Consider the following 13,949-nt stretch of genomic DNA (forward strand, 5'->3'; position numbering starts at 1 on the left):
CTCCTTCGAGTGTTGGTCCGAACTGAGTAGACTGCGGGGCCACCTCGAGGAAACTTGAGGTCTGGTTTTACTCGTAGGATGTCTCATCCGGTGTGCCCTGAGAACGAGATATGTGCAGCTCCTACGGGATTTGTCGGCACATCGGGCGGCTTTGCTGGTCTTGTTTTACCATTGTCGAAATGTCTTGCGAACCGGGATTCCGAGGCTGATCGGGTCTTCCCGGGAGAAGGTATATCCTTCGTTGACCGTGAGAGCTTGTGATGGGCTAAGTTGACACCCCTGCAGGGTATATTATCTTTCGAAAGCCGTGCCCGCGGTTATGAGGCAGATGGGAATTTGTTAATGTCCGGTTGTAGATAACTTGACACTTGACTTCATTAAAATGCATCAACCGCGTGTGTAGCCGTGATGGTCTCTTTTCGGCGGAGTCCGGGAAGTGAACACGGTTTTTGGGTTATGTTTGACGTAAGTAGGAGTTCAGGATCATTTCTTGATCATTGCTAGCTTCACGACCGTTCCGTTTGCTCTCTTCTCGCTCTTATTTGCGTATGTTAGCCACCATATATGCTTAGTCGCTGCTGCTACCTCACCACTTTACCCCTTCCTTTCACATAAGCTTAAATAGTCTTGATCTCACGGTTTTTGAGATCGCTGAGTCCTCGTGACTCACCAGATACTATCACAATAGCTGCAGGTGCCGATGATACCAGTGCAGGCGATGCAACCGAGCTCAGATGGGAGCTCAATGAAGATCTTGGTCGTTGCTATGTTTCGTTTCATGTTGATCAGTAGTGGAGCCCAGTTGGGACGATCGGGGATCTAGCAGTTGGGTTATCTTCTTTTCTTTTGGCTTCGTCCGTAGTCGGACTATGTGTGTACTCTGAATGACATATGAATTATATGTTCATTGTGTGAAGTGGCGATTGTAAGCCAACTCTTTATCCCATTCTTGTTCATTACATGGGATTGTGTGAAGATGACCCTTCTTGCGACAAAACCACAATGTGGTTATGCCTCAAAGTCGTGCTTCGACACGTGGGAGATATAGCCGCATCGTGGGTGTTACAAGTTGGTAATCAGAGCCATCCCCGACTTAGGAGCCCCCTGCTTGATTGTTTGCTGGCGTTGGTGAGTCTAGAACAAAAATGTTTTGAGTCTTAGGATTATATATATTGGAGAGTAGGATTCTTTTTACTCCTTAGTCCCTTCGTCGCTCTGGTGAGGTCTCCTGACGTAGATGTTTTGTCTTTCCTCTCCTCAAATTTCACTAAATTTTTTTAGGATCACGCGAGTATCTTGGAATCGTTCTGATGGTTTTGTGATGAGAACATTGTTCTTGGTGCCTCCTGTCTTTTATGTGGCATTAACCCGGGGAGTTGAGCTCCGAGGTGTTGTCGTCACAATTTTATTGTTGCAGTTCTGGAATACCTGAGTATTGCCGACATCGAAAATCTCTTTTATGCAGTTGTTGGTGATATAACCTCGATGCCACCCAGTACTGGGGCGGGAGTTCGGGAGTATTGCCATACCTTGTATAACGGATGCTTTTCGCAGGTTGAGGTACACGATTTCCGAAGGTTTCTTGGTTATGTGTTGATGGATGGATACAGCTTGGATGTAGGAATTGTTAGTTTTGGGTGAGATATATATTGCTTCCCCTATATCCCCAACACCAGATTGCATAACCAGAAAGTTTCAGGAGTTTTATAGGTGGGAATTCAAGTAGCTCCTAGAATATCTTTTCGACAGATGCATGATATGAGATTGGGGTTTGACGTCTAGTGGTCTGCTTTTCCACGGTCGTTTTTATAGTGGTCTCGTTGTGTCTTAAAGAACCCTTGGCTATGCTAGTTCGGGGACACTTCGTATGTCATGTGCACTGCCTTGTACATGATGGTGTTGTACGTTCGAGCCCGTGTGGGCCCCACCATGAAAACTTCGGACGAAATCTCTATCATATGTTTGTTCCGGCTTATTCTGCAAGCCAAATCCTTTGTTATGTTTTATTTGTGGTATTCGAGTTGCTTCGAAGTCAAATGTTGAATCCATACCTTTCCTAAACGGTGTTCTCATATTGCTATGTGAATACTAATCCTTCTTGATCATCGAGATCGTCATGTGAATTCTTTTCCAACCGGCGCGCTTCTCTTCGAGATGTTCCCATCATTCTCCCCATCCGCAAGATCAGTTCTAAGTTTTCTCAACGGTGTTTGTTTTGTTCGTCCCAAGTTGTCTTTGTTTTTCCCCACCCTCCCACCCTTTTTCTTCAAGGACTCATTTATTTTAATCATGTATCCTTTTATTTGTGAGAAGTCTCTTCATTTGTTTCTTTCAATGTTCTTATCCGGTGAATCTCAGGAAGATACTAACGGAGCTTCAAGTTTATTATTCTTCGTCTCTTTACTTCTCCGGTGGAATAATTTCAAGCTTTCGGTGTTGATCATATTCTTTTTCTCATTTCAAGTGCTTTCTTATGCCGGTGCACCTCTTAATCATTCACTTCTCAGCATTCCTTCGTTCTCGAGTGTTAAATATATCTCAAAAGGCTCGTCTTTTCATTCAAGATCCGTTCAAGCTATTTGGAGATTATTATCTCATTCTAGTCATTTTAATTCAACCGGCGCAATCCCGCCTTTCAATCAATCGTTCAACGGTGTTTTCTTTTGAGTGGGCCCTAACCCACAGGTCTTTTCCCAGGATCTTTCCCGACTCTCCTAATTTTCCCGGAGCCGTTCCCAAATTCTTTTCAAAGTTTGATGTAAGAATGAATTTCATCAGTCATATGCCTTTGTCCAGGATCTTCCAAATTCTTTCATCGTTGATTCAACCTTTCTATTCTTTATTATGGAGTGTCTCAACAATTCATGGTGGTTCTCGTCTTCATTCTCAGCATGTGAAGACCAAAGAAGAAGTTCTCTTAAATCTTGTCCGTTCTCTTGAAGATTCATGGTTCTAGCATGATGCCATCCTCTCATAATTGCTTTCGATTGTGAGAATTCTTTTCACCCATCCAGAGCAATTCAGGAGTCTCTTCAGTTTCATTCTACGGAGCCCATCTTCTCAGAATTATTCATTCCAACTTTCAGTTCTCGTTCACCAATTCTTACCGGTGCATCGTTCAAGTTTAGTCTAATCAGTTCATGATCTCTTCGTTCTCATGTATCTAAATTCCCTCAAGTATCTTCATTCGTTTTCCCATTCTTCCCAGTGATTTGTGCCTTTGCTACTTTCATTTTCAATTCTTCGATGGTTCGTTCAAGATTTCACTTCCTTCGTTATCATATCAAGTATTCGTTGTTTCCAAATCCCACCGGTGGTTCCATCAATAGCTTCTCAAGTTTTGCGCTATATCTCTCTTAATCCTTTCTACGAGAATAAGTAGTATGCCAAATCTGTTGCTTGTCATCAATTTAAATTGGTGAAGGATGCGCATAACGTAATTCTTATTATTGTTTCATCCAAGTGATCTAGTTTCTTCTTTCCAGAGTTGTTCATCATGTCATTTTTCTCGGTTCGAGATGCTTCATCTTTTCTTTTCTGGAGTTCCAAGTTTTCCGCATTATCTCGTCACGAAGCTCCATCTAAATCATTGCAAGGATTCACCTTGTGTTTTCAACTTCTCTTTCCTTTCGTTTTATCATCCTTTTATTATCAGAGTTCTTCATGGAGGCTCAACATGGTGGTTCATCAAGGATTATTTTCATTCTTCAATTGTACTTCAAGTTTTCTCTCGAAGCTATGACCCGCCAAGCTAGACGCAAAAATTAAACATGGTGCTCAACACATGTTTTCTTTTGAGGAGTTCAAGCATTCTTCATCTTGCATTCCAAAGTGCAATTCTTTCTACCTTATCTTTTGAGGTGGTGTTATATCATTCTTGACAATTTTCATTCATGTTTTGTGATTCAACAGTTGTCAAGAATGAGGTAGTTAAACCCATCAACTCCTTCGAGCATGAGTTCTTCTCAATCCATCAATCCCTTCGTTGGAGTTATCTTGGTATAGATTTCACCTAAAGCCTTCCCTAAGGAATGTTGTATTGTGGTGCTTATCGATGATCCAAGTTTTCTCATATCCTCTCGGCAAAAGCAGTTTTCATCTCTTCGTTGATTTCAAGCAAGCATTTGTTTTCGGTAGTGGCGGAATTTCACCTCAAATTTTGAGAAGTTTTCCATAAGCCCACTACAAGCTTATTCGTTTCGTTGTTGGTTTTTCCAACAACTCCGCTCTAACCTTCTTGGAAGGATGCTTTCCAAGTTCATTTGTGGCTTTGGCATTTTCTTCCCCATTCTGTTATTCCAATGATCTATCTTCTATTCTTTCTTCCGGGGGCATTGTGATGTTGCTCTCTTCACTCATCTTCTCATATTGAGGATTGTGTTCTTTTCATGCTTATCCATTTAACCGGAATGTTGTGTCATCTCTTCAAGTTCTTTTCATCTTATCAAGTCTTGCATCTCTTTTCAGCCGGAGTGCTGTCAAAATTATATCATTCTTATTCATTCTTATCTCGTTTCTACCAGAGTGGTTCCAATTCCTTCTTGTCCATTCTACTCGTCATTCATAGCTTTGCAACCTACAAGGTTCACATGGTGTTCCTTGTTTCTATTTTCTACCGTCGTGCTCTCAAGTGTGTTCAACTGCGTTGTGTTCTTTCTTTCAACTTTTCAACCTCTCAAGGTTCTTTGGTTTCACTCTTTTGTCGAAGAAGCAACTTTGTGTCACATCCCTAGCTTCTGGTGCTGCCTAGTGTTTGCATCATGTTTAAATTTTGAAACTTGAACTGAGGAAATTTGGAAGCCTCAAAACCCTAAATAAAAGAAGGGCAAAAACCCTAAAATGTCATTCATTGTTCCAAAATGCTCTTCTTAAATGTTTGATAATTTTGGCAAAGGGTTCTGGTCCCAACCAAAATATTGAACATTTTTAAGGACTTAATCTTGGGACTTTGAATTTAAATCATTAGCTATTTGAATTTGAATTATATTCATATAATTAGAATATAATTTCAAATAACCCTGAAATATTTTATGAGCTTTTGGAAAAGTCCATCTAGCAAAACAAAAATATTCAGAGGAGTTTTTGGCATTGTTTGAATTATTTTTAAATTCAAAACAGTGGCAAAACAAATTTAAAAAAAATAGAAAACAGAACAGAAATATAAAACAGAGCATCTTACCTGGCACTCACCTGGTAGCCCAACCGGCCTAGCACTGCAGCTGGCCGGCCCAGCCCACCACTGCAGCCCCTCCGTCGTCTTCCTCCCCTCGCCCCGAAGCAGCTGCGTGCCCGGCGTGCAGGCGAGCCGCGCCAGCTCCTCCCTGCCTGCCTGGCTACCCCCTCATCGCCCTAGTCGCCTCCCGCGACGCCACGCAACCCCCCCCGACGCTCTCTCACTCTCTCTGGATCTCTCCCCTTCCTTTGTTCTCCCCACCGAGAGCCGCCGCCGACGTTGCTCGCAACCACCGCGGCCACAGCCACTTCCTCGCTCCCTCTCCGCATCCCTGAGCTCCGTCCCGACCCCGTGGAGCTACACACACGACGCACGCGACCCCGGGAGGCCAGCAACGTCGCCATCACCGTCGTCTTCCACCTCGGGCTCCGGCCACCATCGTCGTCGATCCGCCGCACACAGGACGTCCCCGAGCCCGCTAACCATCCCTACGGCACCGCTGTGAGCTCCGCCACCGTTTCCCCCTCTTCCCCTCTTCGTTTGATTGCCGTAGCCGTCGCCCCCTTGATGACCGACAAGCGCCGCTGCCAAAGCTCGCCGGCGATGACGCTTCGGTGACCATTCGGTCCCGGGCATGCGTCCAACGTTCTCGCCGCACCGCGTAGACACCGTAGGTGTTAACCCCGCATCACCAAGGCCGCTGTGGCCTTGACCTTGAGCTCGCCCGAGCTCCGGCCGCCGCTTTTGTGCTCGCCGCCATCATCTCCGGCGACCCCGAGGCCTTCCGATCGCTCAGCTAGACGCGGTCGAGCGCGGGCTACCCCCTGGTGGCCTTCGCGCATCCATCCGTCGCCCGCAGCTCAAGTCCGGCGTGCCCCCGCTGTGCTCTGTGGTCGTCGCCGGCTAGTCTCCGGCCAGCTGACGTGGCTGGCTTAATTAACCACTAACCACCGCACCGTGTCACAGACAGCCAGGCCCCACCGTCTAACTAACCGGCTAACTAAAATAGATTAAGTTTAATCTAATTGCAGTGGCCCCACGCGTCAGTTTAACCGCGCTGACGTGGCCGTTGACTGGGCCCACACGTCAGCGGCACTAACCAGCCCCAGTCACTGACCAGTGGACCCCACTGGTCAGGTTTGACCTGGACCAGCCCCTGTTGACCTGCTGACGTCATGATGATGTCAGGCTGACGCAGTAATGTTTTCTGGATTTATTTTTATTCAGAAAATTCCAGAAAATGCCTAAAACTTCTAAAATTCATAGTAATTCAACCGTAGCTCCAAATCAAACAAGTTATATATGAAAAATGATCAAAAAAATCCAATCTATCCATCTGTACCATTTTCATGCATGTTAGAACAACTTATAGCTGCTGTTTAGCACAAATCAATTAAATGGCATTTAAACTCTCACATATGGAGTTTGAATTTGAACCTAGTGTTCAAACCAACCCCATTTAACCTGTTGCTAGATGCATTATCCCAAAACACATTCATATTGCCATGTCATAGCATGCATCATATTGTGCATTGCATTGATCGTGTTTCTTCTGTGTTTGCCGGTGTTGTTCCCCCTCGGTAGACGCTGTACCGATGATGTGATCGTTGACACTGATGAAGACTCAATGTTATCTTCAGAAGTGCCAGGCAAGCAAACCCCCTTGTTCATTCCGATAAAATCCCACTCTCCCGCTCCCGCTCTCTTTTACTGCATTAGGACAACAACGACATATTTGCTACTTGCTACGGTAGCTGAACCCCTTTATCCTTTGCATGACCTGTCATTGCCACAGTAAATAGATGAAACCCACTAGCATGAGTAGGAGTTGTTTGAGCCCTGTTGTGCCTACTCATTCATGCTTGTTTGTCATGCCTGCTACTGCTTAGAGTTGAGTCAGGTCTGATTCATCGGGGATGAATCAGAGGTGTGTGAACATGTCCTACCGTTGAGAGCTAAGTGTGTGAACACGATTTGGTAAAGGTAGCAGTGAGAGGCCATGTAGGAGTACATGGTGGGTTGTCTCATTGCAGCCGTCCTCAGGAACTGAGTTCTGTGTTTGTGATCCATGACCAGCTACTACCACACATTGGAATGCTTAAGTGCCCCTCTCGACTTATTAATCAACTTGATCTCTGTCCAGGAGTTGCAACTAGTTTCTGGTGTTTGTAGGTAGTGTTAGTAGTCTACCAAGTGGCACCCGATACAGGTGGGCTTGGGACAGACTAGGCACAGTGGCCCGGTATACCAAGTAGCACCCGGATGGTGGGCTTGGGAACCCTGCTCACATCGTTTGGGGCCGTGAGCGACACCCCGGCCGGATCTCCTTGCGGATGGAACCCGAATAGGCGATAAACCTGGACGAGAGACTTGTATGGTTAGTCAGGTCGTGGCCGACTCCCTCGCCCGGCTTCCGCTTGAAGGTTGCCGAGGTACATGACGTGTACAGGGCGATAAGTGGCGGGAGCGTGTGTGAAGAAGTACACCCCTGCAGGGTTATCATTATCTATTCGAATAGCCGGATTCCTTGGATATGGAAACTTGGACCCCTTGCATAGTTCATAGACAAGTGAAAGTGGATACTTTAAAATACGCAAGATAAGCGTGAGTGCTATGGATGGCGTTCTCGTAGGGAGACGGGAGTGGATCCATAGTGGTGTATTGATATGGTGAATATGTGGACTCGTGTGCGCCACCTCAAAAGAGTTACTTGCAGACGTAGTTCAGGATAGCCACCGAGTCAAAGCTGGCTTGCTGCAGTTAAACCCCCACCATCCCTTTGTTGATAGTGATGCATATGTAGTTAGTTCTGATGTAAGTCTTGCTAGGTACATTTGTACTCACGTTGCTTAATTTATGTTTTTGTAGAGAGACTTCAGTCTCGTTAGTAGTACCGCGTGGACTTCGACGTTTAGCTTGTTACCTCAGCTACGATCTTGTGCCCTCGGCAGGATCTTGTAGATAGTCAGGCTTCTCAGCCATTTTCATTTCTAGATGTCTGTACTCAGACATGTTAAGCTTCCGCATGTGCTTTGACTTGTATGCTCTGATTGTTGGGTCATGAGACCCATGTTTGTAATATCTCGCTCCTCGGAGCCTATTGAATAAATACTTGAGTTGTAGAGTCATGTTGTGATGCCATGTTGTATTTGCACATATCGAGCATATTGTGTGTATGTTATTGAAATGCTTGGTATGTGTGGGATCTGACTATCTAGTTGTTTATCTTTAGTAGCCTCTCTTACCGGGAAATGTCTCCTAGTGTTTCCATTGAGCCATGGTAGCTTGCTACTGCTTCGGAACACTTAGGCTGGCCGGCATGTGTCCTTCTTCGTTCTTGTGTCTGTCCCTTCGGGAAAATGTCACGCATTGAGTACCGGAGCCCTGTTAGCCCGCTACAGCCCGGTTTACCGGAGTCCTGCTAGCCCAGTGCTACAGCCCGGACCCACTTGCTGATGACCGACACGTTCGATGCTGGGTCATGGATGCCTGTCCCTGTAAGTCTATGCCACTTTGGGTTTACGACTAGTCATGTCAGCCCGGGCTCCTTATCATATGGATGCTAGCGACATCATCATATACGTGAGCCAAAAGGCGCAAACGGTCCCGGGCAAAGGTAAGGCGACACCCGTGGGAATACCGTGCGTGAGGCCGCAAAGTGATATGAGGTGTTACAGGCTAGATCGATGTGACATTGAGTCGGGGTCCTGACACTTTGTCTTACCTCTTTCTCTTCCGCTTCCCTCCGGTGCCATCCTAAATCTCGGGACGAGATCCTCTTGTAGTGGTGGAGTGTTGTGACGCCCCGAGACCGACGCTCCAGAAGACTTCCAGCTATTCCGAGTTTTGTCGTGTGATTTGTTTTGTTTGTGCATTCATCATGCCATCTCTTGCATTGCATCATGTCATCATGCCATCATGTCATTTAGTTTTTAAAACTCTTTTAAATAAATTGTATGGATTTTTCGATCCATTTAAATTGAGGGATATTCACAATGGTGATTTCTCTTTAAAACATACCCTCCCGATATTTAGGGAGATATTATAAAATATTCCATTGTTTTGGAATCACCCATGAACCCACTTGCATATTAAATCCCTCGGCCTTTTCTTCTTCAAGTTTTGACTCTCTGACCTTGCCAATAATTCTTTTACCATTATCCGGAGCTCCATCAAAAATCCGAACATTTTTGGACCTTCCTTTTATCAAGTCCTAGTTCAAACCCATTTGAATTAATTTCAAATGAGTTTGAATTTAAACTTTCGGTCATGCCCACTTCTATTTTTCTTGGATCAAGATCATTTTTGCGAGTCCGGGAAAATAATCCCCATGCCCAAAATTCTATTTCTACCTTCCTTTCTTCTCCTTTTCTTCCTAGATTTATTTTCTATTTTTGGGAAATAAAGAAGTAGGGAGAGAGAGAGAACCAGGCTTTTTCTCCAGCTCCACCCGCATGGGCCAAGGCTCCTCCGCCGGCCTCCCTAGGACCACCTAAGCCGGCCCATCCGCCCCTATCTAACCCTAGCGATTTCCCCAGCGCTCGATCCCCATCCCTCTCGTTCCCTCGCGCCGCCACTCACACACGCACATCGCCAGGGAGAGCCCAGCGCTCGATCCCCTCCTCCCTCGTTGCGCTGTCGTAGAGAGAGAGAGAGAGAGAGAGAGAGAGAGAAAGAGAGGAGCGTCGCGCCCTCATCCCATCCCCTCGGCCTCCTCCTCGTAGCCTGCATCCGCCGCCAGCCATCGCAGAACCAGGCCACTGCCGCGCCATCCCGCCTCCTCCTTGTCCAACTCCGGTGGCTCCACACCTGCATCTCCACCAGCGCCATCAGTCCCCGTCGCCCGAGCGCTCGAGGAGAGGAGCTCCTCGAGCACCTGCGCCTGCATCCGTCGTCCTCTACGCCCAGCAAGAGCCCTGCGCCGCTCGTCCCCTCCGTTTGGCCGGAGTTCGTCGGAGCCCCAGCACCGGCCGCCTTGCACCCGCGAGGACCACCACCTCCAGCGCGCCTCAAGCCTCCTCCTGTGCGCCTCCACCCTTGTTCCAGCCTCGACGACCCATCCCCGACCTCCTCCTCGTGTGCCGCCTCACCAACAGCAGCCGCGCCGCCCTGTGGTTTCGCCTCCCGCAACCCCGCGACGTCGGCTCGCCCTTGTCCCCCGTCGCCTCACTGCCGCCTTTGACCACTGCTGTCCGCCTCCACCTTGGCCCGGCAGCCCCATCTTGCTCATGGTTTGCCACTGCCTAAACCATCTCCGGCTAGGGCTCCTTCGCCTCCTTGCTGCTGCCACTCGAGGCCCTGGTGTTGCTTCGTTTTGGATCGTCAAGACTGACTACACCTACTGATGTGTCAAGTACCTTGGAACGTCTACGCCTTCGTGGATTTCGCCAAGTTCACCGGATGCCTTGTACGACTACAGGACCGTCAACACCAAGTACCCCTTCGGAACACCAAGTTCCACTATGATTGCCGTGTACATCTACCGTCGCTCGAAGACCCGTGTACCATGAGCGCCAAGTTCGATTACCGCACGGTTACGCCAAGTTCATCTACGAAAAACGTGTACAACTACCCTCGCCAAGATCGCGAGTACCTCTACCGACACCGTGTATGACTACTTCCCACGACGACCCGTGAACGTCTACTTCCACTATCGTCGCAAGAACGACTACCTCCACTACGGCCCGTGAACAACTACTTCCCCTACGACTCATGTACCACTACTTCCCTCGACGAACTCGATCCGCCCCGAAATGCACGCTTCGAAGGTATAACCCAAGACGACCGCGATGAGATGCCCTTGCATGTATGAGATGTCCGATATGTTTGCACCATGCCTGTTTGTTTCGTGCACGTTCCTCATTTGCCATGCCGCCGTCCTGTGGGAACCCAGAATCCGGGATCACCCCACCATCCTTTCATGACACGCTCACGCCCACTTCTTTTGCACCGGTATCTCCGTGAGCTACCGGAACCGATATGTTGCCGTGGCACCATTTCCGTTTCACCGCCGTGGCACCTTTTTCCTTACGCCATGGCGACAAATGCCTCGTATCATGCTCATGTTAACATTTTCATAAAATTGCATAAACTTGCATATGTCATCCGCATCATGATAACAAAATTTAAAATGTTTAAAATTGTGTTTGCATTAAATTGCTAAATGACATATGGGGATTTTCCGGAATTGTTGTTTGTTGTTTCCGGCCTCATTTAAAATTGCCTAGCTAGGTAGTTTTATTATGCTTCACCTCTTGCCATGTTTAACAACATTTAATATTGTTTGGTAGCATAACCGAGAGTGAACTAAATAACTTGATGTGGTGTTCCGTCAATATGCAACTCGTTGCATATTTGAGCTCCACTTAACTTGTAGTGTTGTTTTTGCATATTGCCATGCCATGCCTCTTTAAACCGGACATGCATCATATTTGGTTGTGCATCATGCCATGATTATGTGATGGTTGTTTACCATGTTGTTTGCTTCTTTCCGGTTTGCTTCTCTCGTTAGCTTCGGTTTCGTTCCGGAGTTGTGAGGATTCGTTCGACTACGTCTGCTTGTCTTCTTCATGGACTCGTTCTTCTTCCTATAGGGATTTCAGGCAAGATGACCATTACCCTCGATATCACCTCTCTCTTTTCTTGCTAGTTGCTTCGTTCTATCGCTATGTTGCGCTACCTATCACTTGTTTACCATGCCTCCAAAGTTGCCATGTCAGCCTCTAACCTTTTCACCCTTCCTAGCAAACCGTTGTTTGGCTATGTTACCGCTTTGCTCAGCCCCTCTTATAGCATTGTTAGTTGCAGGTGAAGTTGAAGATTGCTTCATGATGGACAGGGTTATGTTGGGACATCACAATATCTCTTATTTAATTAATGCATCTATATACTTGGTAAAGGGTGGAAGACTCGGCCTTATGCCTGGTGTTTTGTTCCACTTTTGCCGCCCTAGTTTCCGTCATACTGGTGTTATGTTCCCGGATTTTGCGTTCCTTACGCGGTTGGGTGATTTATGGGACCCCCTTGACAGTTCGCTTTGAATAAAACTCCTCCAGCAAGGCCCAGCCTTGGTTTTACCATTTGCCTACCTAAGCCTTTTTCCCTTGGGTTCTGCAGACTCAAGGGTCATATTTATTTTAACCCCCCCCCCCCCCGGGGCCAGTGCTCCTTCGAGTGTTGGTCCGAACTGAGTAGACTGCGGGGCCACCTCGGGGAAACTTGAGGTCTGGTTTTACTCGTAGGATGTCTCATCCAGTGTGCCCTGAGAACGAGATATGTGCAGCTCCTATCAGGATTTGTCGGCACATCGGGCGGCTTTGCTGGTCTTGTTTTACCATTGTCGAAATGCAATCTTCAACATACTTATCTTCATATGCAACCGACTATGTAACCCCAGGTACTACCGGCGTTTATATAAGCCGAGGGTTGTACACCGTAGAGGCCAACTCATTCATACTCGATGTCGAGGTAGATCAACCTATACTCTGTACCCCATCCATCAATACAATCAAAGTGGGACACAAGGGTTTACCTCTTAGAGAGGGCCTGAACCTGGGTAAACAATGGTGTCCCCTTGTGTCCTGTTCCCATCTAGTTAAGACTACCAGATTGGGGCCCCTACCTCAGATCGGCCGGATTCGACTCTGTCATTGGTGGCCCATGCAGGACCCTCCGAGTAGTCAAAGCGACTCGATGGTGTCACCAACCGATGATCAGATCGGCGATGACGCAGCTTTCATGCCAGAATTTCCCATGCTTCGGCTTGCAACCGGTCCCTTGGAGGAGATTCAGACTCCAACCCGTCACCGAGATGTCTAGCTTGGTGGGCCAGGCCTTGCTGCAATATCCCCCTCCATGACACTAGATCTGGTCGAGGAGCAGCAGGTGACTTCTGCCTAAGCACCAGCATTATACGAGGCTTGGGACGGAAACTACGATGTGTTGGACCAGGCTTGGAGCCCGGGTCCGAGGACACAGTGTGGTGGCCAGGCTAGCCAGGCCCCGCAAGTAGGACCGGGGCCTACGTCAGATCAACCTTGGGAAAATCCGTCTGGGAGACCGATTTTAGATCTGAATACACTTTTCTCTCCACCCCCCCCCCCACATCGAGTACCGCCCGATCAATCAGGGCCAAGTGACACTTGGTATTTAGCCCTTGTCGTGCAAAAGACAAAGGAAATGGTTGGCAATTCTGGACACGTTTTTTTATGAAAAAGAAAATTCTGGATTGCACAGATTGGGAGGCCATACCGGCATTCCTTTACAACGTCTACGATAAGGGACTTGGAAAAGTTGTTTCACGAAAACGTCTCAGGACGTTCGTTGAACTCTTTGACATAGTGACAAAATATTGCGCTATGGAGGACGCTTGGTCGGCCAATCAATGGCACCAGAGCCCCAGTTCGGAGCTACCCGAAGCAGGGGAAGAAAGCAGGCGCCCATGTTGGAATAGATGATCAAAGCGCGCCAACACCAATGAGCAAGACGACCAACCGTCATGGAAGAAAAGTCGGAATGACAAAACCGAATCGCTGCTGGAGACCATACTCGACGAGCCATGCACGATTCACCCCACCTCCCCTAATAAGCAAGTTACCCACAAGCTCAGGAGTTGTTGGATCGTATGACAAATAGTGAAAGGAGGAGTGGAGTTCCTAGACAACCCGGTGTTCATCTAAACCAAGGTGTAACAGTCAATCATAATCAAGGGCACCACCTGTCTGAAGCCAGGGATGTCCTCATGATCTACGAGACCACTCCTCAATAAATCAACGAA

The sequence above is a fragment of the Triticum dicoccoides genome, chromosome 2B (assembly GCF_002162155.2).
Source record: "Triticum dicoccoides isolate Atlit2015 ecotype Zavitan chromosome 2B, WEW_v2.0, whole genome shotgun sequence".
NCBI classification, from domain to species: domain Eukaryota; kingdom Viridiplantae; phylum Streptophyta; class Magnoliopsida; order Poales; family Poaceae; genus Triticum; species Triticum dicoccoides.